The 6,132-nt window shown below is 51.2% G+C and overlaps 1 non-coding gene across 1 annotated transcript; it reads left to right on the top strand.

The window, feature by feature from the left end:
* Window positions 1-4,674: 4,674 nt before the first annotated feature.
* On the top strand, window positions 4,675-4,746 carry TRNAQ-CUG (transfer RNA glutamine (anticodon CUG)). Its single transcript has one exon. It is a non-coding gene; the product is annotated as a tRNA-Gln (tRNA).
* The last annotated feature ends 1,386 nt before the right edge of the window (window positions 4,747-6,132 follow it).

Here is a 6,132-nt window from a genome sequence, read left to right as displayed (position 1 = left end):
AGCAATGTGAGAACCCATGGGGAATGCCGCTGTCAAAAGTCGCCTCTTCCCTGTAGTCAGTGAGTGGGGGCTTCCTTGCCTGACGTGTTTCTGGGTACACAGGTAGGGTTGGCTGGTCCTGACAGCCAATCCCAGGTCTGCCTGAGAGCAGGTGGGTATGACGGGGTCAAGAAATGGCTGTCAGGCAATCACAGAGCAGTATGAAATCATCTTGGGTAGGGTGTTTAATCAAATGGCAGCTCCCTGTGATCAGAGCGATCAGAGATGTGGAGGTGACAGATTGCTGCTGGGGGATTTGCTGTGGGGAACAGGGATATGACCTTGGAAGGCGGCAGCAGCACAAGATTGTGCTTTTACACAGTATGAATGCGGTTTTACACAGCGTTCCTGTACCCTGTTCAGGTACAACACGACTTGAGTAATCACCAAGACCCACATTACTCACAAGTTGCAACAAGGCTTGTGCCAGCTGTCTTTTTGGGAAAAGATGTGAAAAAGGGCGTGGTGCAGCCCTGCAAGAGCTGCCCAAGAGACAGTGACCTCTCCAACAGTGTTAGTATTCAGAATTCGATGGGACAAGGCCCAGAGCCTACTGAGGTAATTTGGAAGTTTGGTCTGCTTGGAGCAGGAGGTCAGCCCAGAGGAACTCCAGAGATCGCTTCCAACCTTCATTGTTCTGGGGTGCACTGAGTCTCATGGGCCCTTGACCAGCCACCAAAGGCAATGCCTTGGAAGGCAGCAGCAGAGCAAGATTCCACAGAAGCACCAGATGATTCAGGAATGGTGCTAAAATATGTGGGAACAGAAGCAGAATTTTCGGAGGAATGAGTCTATGAGCTCTGGTATCCCTGGTATGCCTGAGGCCGGGCCACCGTGTCAACTGAAGTTCATAGCACGATGACTCTTGTTTGCCTGGAGTTCAGGGGTTTTCCCAACTCTTCCATACCACGAGGACTCCCAGGTGCTCTAGGAGACTGTATAAGCCAATATTGACACACACAGAGAATGCCCATACCTACAAAAAAGGAGAGCATAGTCAGACAGAAGTATAAATTGGGAGAAGAGTGGCTGGAGAAAAGCTCTGCAGAATGGGATCTGGGGGTGCTGGTCGACAGCAGGCTCAACAGGAGTCAGCAGTGTGCCCTGGCAACCAAGAGGGCAAACCACATTTTGGCATGTGTTAAACACAGCATAACAAGATGGTGAAGGTGGTGATTACTCTGCTGTATTTAGCTTTGGTGCGGCCTCACCTGGAGTATCGTTTGCAGTTCTGGCCCCCCCCATTTAGAAAGGATATTAAGGTAACTGAATGCATCCAGAGGAGGGTAACAAAGCTGGTGAAAGGGCTGGAAGGCATGTGCTGTGAGGAGGGGCTAAGGACACTGGGTTTGTCTAGCTTGGAGAAAAGGAGACTGAAGGGCGAACTCACTGCTCTCTACACTTTCCTGAGGAGGGGAAGTACACAGGGAGGTTCTAATCTCTTCTCCCTAGTATTCAGTGACAGGACATGTGGGAATGGTTCAAAGCTGTGTCAGGGAAGGCTCAGTGTAGATGTTAAGAAACAGTTCTTTACCAAGAGGGAGGTCAAACACTGGAACAGGATTCCTAGAGTTGTGGTTGATGCCCCTTACCTATCAGTGTTTAAGAGACATTTGGACAATGCCCAAATTAACTTTCGATCAGCCCTGAAGTGGTCAGGCAGTTGGACTAGATGGTCATTATAGGTCCCTTCCTAGAACTGGAACTGTTCTATTCTATTCTAGCCAGAAATGAGCTAGGAATAGAGTGTAATGAGAAAAACCCCAGTGACCTTCCTGTTCACATATCTGAAAAGCATTTCCAGGATGAGTTGCTCCTTCCTTTTCCAGGGATCGAGGTGAGGTTGACCAGCCTCTGATTCCCCAAGTCCTCCTTCGTGCCCTTTTGGAAGATAGCAGTGACATGGACTTTCTTCCAGGCCTCAGGAACTTCTCCCAGCTGCCCTGAACTTTCAAAGACGATCAAGAGTGGCCTCTTGCAGAAGTCCTCCTTGCCTGAGTGCTTCACGTGCTGGCAGCACAAAGATGGCATGGGTATCTGCAGGTGAGCTCCCTGCTACGTGAGTACCTGATGGGTCAGAAGTCAGATCATGGCTTGGATGTTGACGGGAACATCACCTCTGGCTCTGTAGGCAATAGGCCATCCACAGGAATATAGCTTGCGCTAGATGCTAGTGTTCATTCCAGAATTGCACAACGTTCTTTTCCAGTTAGGGCTCATCCTGTACCCTTATGAGCCTCTCTAAAGCCAAGTGCGATCCTGTTTTGAAGGGTGACTGTATGGAGAGTGGTCATTTCAATCCTTACTTGGCCCACAGAATCTGCAGCGTCATTACTAATTTGCTTTGAAAGAACAGCTACTACACAGCTTTCTTCAATTCTCTTGCCATCCCATACATGGGGAAAATAAGAGCTCCAAATCTTTCACGCTCTGAGATAGCTCACCTTTTACGATGATATTCAGAGGGGATGAGACGACACATGTCAAAAGGCTGGGCTTACATACCCCGTAAACCATGACCCAAACCAATCCTGTGGGAGCCCAAAGGGATATTGGGAATCAGTGAGAAGAGTGGCTGATTGCCCTTGTGCAAGTATACAGGCACGGGTGAGGGCACTAAGTCCAGCAATTTGTGACAAAGGGGTGCTTGATAATGAATGAGCTTCTAGAGCGCTGGCAGAAGTGCAGAGAGCATACCCAGCAGCTGCTTTCCCACGTGGAGTTACAGAGACGGGACCCATCTGCAAAAAGGATTCTGTCTGGGTTCTGCCAGGGAATATCTCAGAGGTTGGGGCAGGGTGTCAGGGGTTGTTCTGACACCCTGACAGTGTCAGAACCTGTTCTGACACTGTTCTGTCACCCTGTTCTGACAGGGTGACAGTCTGTGGGTCTCCCTCAGAAGGGGCAGGAAGTCATGATGCAGGGTTAAGGACAGAGCAGCCAGGAAGAGAAAGACAGTCCTGTGGGTCTCCCTCAGAAGGGGCAGGAAGTCATGATGCAGGGTTAAGGACAGAGCAGCCAGGAAGAGAAAAGTTGCCTGCTGATTGGAGTAGTTATTGTAGTTAAGTCAACCACGAGCTGGAAACAGGCTGGGTTTTCCCTTTCAACAGAAGGGCTGTAAAAGGGTGGGCAACAGCAACAGTTACGGCATGACCCAAGGCCAGAGTATCAGCTTTTCAACCAAAACAGCAGCAGCAGCAGCAGCAGCTACTGCCTGTTGGCAAGGTGGTAGTTACAGGATCTAATGCAGAGTTATCACAGGCTATAGGCCGATGTTTATTAAGACAAAGAAACACATGAAAACTGAGAAGTGCGCAGACTTGAAGGAAAACCACCAGCATCAACCAAGCACAGAGCTGTTTTTCCTGCAGCTGAACAATTGAGGAAGGGGCTTGTTTGGTCAAGAGGAATGAGAGAAGCGACAATGTCACTTGATTGTGTGATGTTTTAGAGACTGACTCTTCAGAGATTTTACCCTACTCCAGTGACTCTTCATGAGTTGTGACTCTTCAGAGATTTAACCATACTCCAGTGACTGTTTCTCATGCTCTCTCTGAATGCAACCCGCCATTTGATATCTTAGCCTTGGACATGACAGCGTGGCCTGTCCTGTGGGTTCAGAAGTACCGGATGCCAGACCAGTGCTTCAGGCAGTCCAAAGGCACCAGGAGGTTGTGTCCTCAGCGTCCTGGGCTAAGTGTGAGATGCGATAGAGTGTCCCCGCATGTGTTTCCTCTTGTCTGGCTGCTGGGAAGAAGGGCCCTGCTCTCAACACACGGACTCAAACCTTGGCTGAAGGAGGATAGCACTATTGCAACTTTTGCCTGCTGTGTGCAAGGATCCTCCTTGAGCAGGTAGTGTGGTGGTCCCAGGGTATGAGGGAAAGGTCCGTCAAGCTCACAGTGAAATGTACCTGAGTCTGGAGCAGCCTTGAGAGAGCAAAAGGGAGAGGCGATGCTGGGGCAGAAGGGGCCAGCGTGTGCTGGAAGAAAGGACCAGGGTTTGATGTCAGCCAGGACTATCCTAGCAGGGGAAGGCAGTTTAGCTTGTGGAGCCATAGAAAGCTGCTTTGGGTCCTCCTGCCAGCTCTTCCCTCTGTTGAACCTCAGGCCCTGCCCTCTCTCTTGGTCGCCTCATCCAGTAAGGTCAGGAACTCAGCTAGGACTACAACCAAGAGTAAGGATATCTGGTTAACAACTGCTTAGTATGAGCTACAAAGTGAGAAACAGGAGAGGCAATAACTTACCCAGGCAGATTGACAGGCTGTCCAACACAGGGGTAAAAGGAAGCAGCAGCAGAGACCGCACATGCAAGCATTGAACCACTGACTGCTGGGCCATGAATGTACTCTGTGAGGTGCAATGTTGAAGAGGTTCTGCTGGAAACTCCATAATGAGATCTTATCAGGATAAAGCAAGATTCTCACAGCCTGGGTCTTGTAAGTGAGGGCATGGCAGGCTTGAGCAAAGAGCTCTACTGCTCCCTTGAAAGGCCCTGTGAGTGGAGACTTCCCTGAGGCCCTGGAAGAAGGCTGCACTTGGTGATGGCCAGGGAGATGCAGAGACTGACAGTCTCAGCTGGGAGCATGTGGCTCAGTAAGGGTGGCCACAGGGAAAAGAGAGCAGGTGTGCAGGAGGTCCCATGGTGTAATGGTGAGCACTCTAGACTCTGAATCCAGCGATCTGAGTTCAAACTTCAGTGGGACCTCAAGCTTTTGGCTCCCTCAGGGCTTTCCTCAGCATGCTTACATATTAACAGCCTTGTTGTTGGGACAACTGTTTAATGCACTCTGCTCTTCCTTCCTTTCCTGTGCTCCCAGCCCTGGGACAGACATCAGTGCTCCTTCTCTTGCCCTGTGCCCACCAAACCTCTGCAGCTTTCCTGAGCACTGGCCCCTTCCCCCTCTCTTTTCCATAGTGCTTGATGGCTGCTCACAGCTGAGGGGATCCAGCAGATGATCAGCAAATCACACAACAGCTGAGGTGGAGATCATGCAGTCCAAGCCTGGCTCAAAAGAGGGTCAAGGAGGTTCTTCATGGCTTTGTCTGGTTGGATGTTGGACATCTCCAATGGTGGAGGCTCTACAACCTCCCTGGGTAACTCTTTCATGTTTTGACCACCTTCACAAGGTTGTTGTGTGTGGGATTACTTGTATTTCCAACCCCATCCATTGCTGCTTGCTCTCTCCATTTCTCTGAGGCTTTTCTGTCTTTCTCTTGCCTACTTGCTTATTGTCTGGCATCAGTTTGGGGAGCTCCACCCACAACGGGCAGTGCACCATGCTTGGAGTTATACTTGCTGCCATGGGAGAGAGCATCAGGTGGCTAACTCAGGGAGGAAGAGAAGAAACCACCATAAGTCTCCAGCTATGCTGCACAAAGTCTTTAATGAGAAGGAGCAAATGCAGTGGCACAGAACAGAGACCAAGAAACACGTCTGCAGGATTCAGGGAGGCACAGAGAATGGCCCATTTCCCAAGGACAAGATCCACACAAAGGGCTGGCTCTTTTCCCATTCTGCTCTACCTGGTGGCAATCCCAGCCCACCAAGAGCAGTCCCTAACTCCAGCACCGTCCCCCTGTCAGGAGGAGGTTCATTAAAACAGAAGAGGACGAGCCCTTTCTTGAGGAGCTCAGAGCAAAGCAGAGGCAGAGGAGCAATGGTGAGGTCTGCTGTAGAGCGAGGAGCAGGGGCCACAGGTCTCTCCTGCCAGGTGGGAAGAGGACACCCAGCCCATCTGCATGCCATGGCCATGCTCCTGCTGCAGGGTCCTCATTTTTCTTCCTGCTTAAAAGGGGATGATCCGCAGGCTTCAGCAGTTCAGATTGCAGTGGAGTGGAGGCAGACACAGCCCCGACCCCCCCAGACCAAGGGAGCCCCCAGAAGAGATGGGAACCCCCCCAGCACTCAGGGAGCTCCCAACAGCAGCTGACAGAGAGGATCCCACGGCTGTGCTCTGAGGGAAAGAGGTGAGGATGGGGCCCGGCAGGGTCACCACCACCGGGGAGGCCTGGATGGCCACCGTGGAGTCAGCGCAGCGGGCGACACAGGGCTCACTGCAGCTGCTTGCAAGTGGGGTTGGGCCAGAGGCCC

The sequence above is a fragment of the Gavia stellata genome, chromosome 13, assembly GCF_030936135.1.
Source record: "Gavia stellata isolate bGavSte3 chromosome 13, bGavSte3.hap2, whole genome shotgun sequence".
In the NCBI taxonomy this organism is placed as follows: Eukaryota; Metazoa; Chordata; class Aves; order Gaviiformes; family Gaviidae; genus Gavia; species Gavia stellata.
The sequence above is the reverse complement of the archived record's forward strand: the minus strand, read 5'-3'. Positions and strand labels throughout refer to the sequence as shown.